The sequence below is a fragment of the Lactuca virosa genome, chromosome 1, assembly GCF_052849685.1.
Source record: "Lactuca virosa cultivar CGN04683 chromosome 1, Lactuca_virosa_CGN04683_v6, whole genome shotgun sequence".
Classification (NCBI taxonomy): domain Eukaryota; kingdom Viridiplantae; phylum Streptophyta; class Magnoliopsida; order Asterales; family Asteraceae; genus Lactuca; species Lactuca virosa.
The window spans coordinates 194,960,227-194,964,113 of NC_136426.1; positions in this window are offsets into that span (position 1 = coordinate 194,960,227).

Sequence of the window (3,887 nt, forward strand, 5' to 3'; positions counted from 1 at the left end):
TTGGTGAATCGTCATTCACCTACCTTCAAATATTTTATAGCTTGGATTACGGCATCCCTCTTCCAAGTTATAAAATAGTTTGTTGGGTCCTAGCCTTAATATATCATATTGGGTGTTATATTAAGGACTTAAATCAACTTTACGTGAATTTCTCCCATTTTTGATGTCTGGTTTAGACAACAATGATCTTCCCAAACCAAGCTTTCCTAATGAATATGACTTCCCGAGTTTGGCTCATGGAAGTCATACTTCTCTTCCTCCACCTCCTCCAATTATTCTCCCTAACCCACAAGTTCAAGGTCACTCAAGCCCTAATGGGAAGCAAGGTCTATGTGTGATCACATCTTAGAGATGAAGTCACATATTGACAAGCCGGGAGAGTTGGGTGTCAAAGTCTTGAGAAAGTTGGATGTTCAATCACTTTCTAAGTCACATAGTGAGTTCCTGTGGGACTACTATGAAACAGACTATGACATGAACCTTAATGATCATATCTATTTGCTTGGTGCTGCTGAATCAGCAATGATTTGGAACGATAGTAAAGCAAATTTGATTAGAAGATCAACTTTCCAAAAAATTTATGGACAGTGACAATGGTGACACTGGAAATCCAGAAAAAGCATTCTCTTCCCAGTGGAAAAGGATTGGCCATAGTCAACCCAGTTGAACAAATGGTAAAGAGAAAGGCTAAGTCTGAGATAGTCCCATTACCAAAGGGTCCATATGTTTATTTTGCCAAAGGAAGGGGCGTTGATTGCAAAGCTGCCAAATTTACCTAAGGATGTTAAAGTCAATAACTTTGACTCTACATCAGGTAGTGCCCATTATCTAACTCTGTTAAGTTCTATTCTGAGATCCTCATTACATGATGTGACTGGGTCACATGTTGATGTTTTAACAATCAAAGAATAGAGAGAAATCTTAAAGGAAGTATATGCTGATTCTGATCGCGAAGGTAGATTTCGATCGCATCAGAATTTTGAGCAGTTGCTTAAGAAGTTATGATATATTGCTAAGGAATAGATAACAACAATTTTCCATGTGGATTGTAAGGATAAGTTTTTCTGCAAAGTTTTAAAATAAAAGAAAATTGTTTAATTTTATTTATTTGAAATATCCTTACAATGGCATTTGTGGAAAATTATTGCTTATATGATTCCACTGACAGCAATATTGGAAAATGGATTTGATTCTTTCATTTGTGGTAGTGTCTAAATTTACCAAATCAGGAAAGTTCCTCATCGCCCAAGTTTCAATTGGACCGAAACTAGGAATCATGCAAGTTGAATAGTATGATGAATGAGAACTTTCAAGCATTGGAAAATCAAGACTAATTACTTGTTCACATGGATGTGTGAGTCAAGTGAAGGACTAAAGGGATCAAGTACACATTCTTGTGCACTGGTCATGTCCACCACAAAGCTCGTTAAGACTATTTGATTCACTAAAGTTTAGTAAATATGGTTATACTTACAAGTTTAAGTATAATTCTGAAACATTGGAAAAGTCTCAATGTATGGCAGAACGAATGGGAAGAATCAAATTAGGCAGAAAGATAATAGTTTCTCAAATCTGAAAAGATGGGAGAGTACTTTAGTATCATGTTTGTGATCATCTTAATGATTTAGAAATCATATCACAATTAGTCCTCTAAAGGTCATCTTAGTGCATTCTTATGACTAAGAAGAGGAGTCATGAATTGTTGAAATGCTTAGATCAGGAAGATGAGTCATACTTCGCTCCAAAACAATTCTTAGAGTCATACTCCAAGATTGTAAATTGAGTGACATATCTTAAAGAAAGGTTTAAAACATTTGTCAAATGTAAGAGTAAAAGTGTCCTACTCTTGTACATTTGAAATTGGTAAGTTGTGATGTTTTGGATAAAACAAAGACCAACTAAGGCCAATTTTGTGAAGTGTTTGTCTTGATAAAGAATCCGCACTATCTCTTGAATATTTGGCAATATAGTCTTATATGTCAAGAGGATAGTGGGAGTCTTAAAGATCCTAAAAAGAATTTCAAGAACTAATCAAGAATAAAACCTGAGGTTCTTCACTTGCACACGACTTGAGGTTTATAACCTATCGTGTTGACATATTCTGTGCCCATTCCAGTTAAAGTTGGCTTTGCATAGGAGTTCTGAAAGTTCTCAATTGGTTGCATAACAACTTGGAAGCAATGGCAGGCCCTGTACTGCCAGGTGGCAAGAAGTTAAGATTGCATAAGTTCAGTCCATATGAGTTTGGATTTGTCATTATCCTTGTCTTGTGACTATGGTTTTGACGATTCACATGGATAAGAACACATACACCATAAAATCTAAGGGTCATAAGGTTTCTCTCCGATTCATGAAAATGATGGTGAGGAAACACTTCCACCAAGTAGATTTGAAGCAGATGGCAAAAGGTCTAAACAATTGAGACTATGATTACGGCATCCCTTTTCATAGTTCTGAAATTGTTTAGACACACATGCATGCTATCTAAGGAAAGGTGTATGATTTTGATAAAGTTTTATCAAAGCATCTCGTATCAGAAATCTGAACTTTGGTAAGAAAGTCAATAAAGTATTGATTTCTAGAAGTCCAGCTGAGTTCTGAGTACATGTCAAAGCTAGTGGGAGCATAAGTGTTATTCTAATAATCATCATGTTAGTGGGAGCATGATAATTATTGTTAGTGTTGCAAGTTAGCAATGTTAATTATAGAAAACAAAAGTTTCAATTCGTGAGGCTGCAAGGATTGAAAAAGTTGTTTTGCTATAATTAAGGGAGAGGATATACTTCATTTCAGTTCTAAAGGCCTATATTGAGACCTTAATCATCCTTAGTCAAGAATATATATATGAATTTCGTGTTGGATTGGTTCAACTTAAGGAAATTCTATATATTGTGTTCTCAAAATTCGATTATGATTACGGCATCCCTCTTCATAGTCAAATTTTGAAAACATGGCAAATAAAAATATTGTAGCAAAAGACTAGTCTACAATCATGTCTTTATGTGAGACATCATGAATCGTGTACCATTTGCTTTGGGTACAGGATCGATTGAATGTGCTATAATATTTGTCATTTCTAAATTTTTCCAAATGCCCAGAGGCATTAAGAAGGGAAAAGGTCTAGAATTGGATATGACTAAAATGATTAAGCAATTGCCGAGGACAATCTGAGGTTTACCAAAGATTGGTTGCTCAGGGACAGTTGGAAATATAGTGCTAATTTTGGAAGGACCATATTGACATATTCTGAAAAGAGGCATCTCTTATTCAGAAGTGATAGTCAAAATGAGAATATAGAGTTCTCTCCATAGGTGGAAGTTATCTGTGTAAGATTAGAAAACTTAATGCAAGAAGCATGTCCAAAGCAATGTACTTTGAATATGAGACTTAGTTTCCATGGAGTTGATCTCCATTGGAATACCTTATAATGACTGTTGACAAGTCTTTGTGACTTTGTACATATTCATTACAGGAGGGTCAGTGCATATAAGTTTAAAATCTAAATAGATCTCGATAAATGATAGGAATTTGAAATTCTCACATTTTTTCGATAAGGATTTGGGAGTGTGAAATTAGAATCATTGAAATTATGTTCAATTGGTTTATTTCACAAAGTAAGGATCATAGACAAACATAGAGTGCATACTTGGTGTATGGCAAAGCTATTGTTTAAGAAAAACATAGTGTACATGCTTGGAGCATGGGACAACTAGTGTTTTTAATTCAAGTATAAAGTTGATAAAACCGAAACAATGAATAATGAGTAATCAGTATGGTGATAAATAAAAGTGTTTATTTATATTCATAGGGTTTGATACCATATTTGATTCATTTATTCTTGTGTTTCACTTTGCATGTTTTGACTTCCAGAATAACTAAGTCGCTCT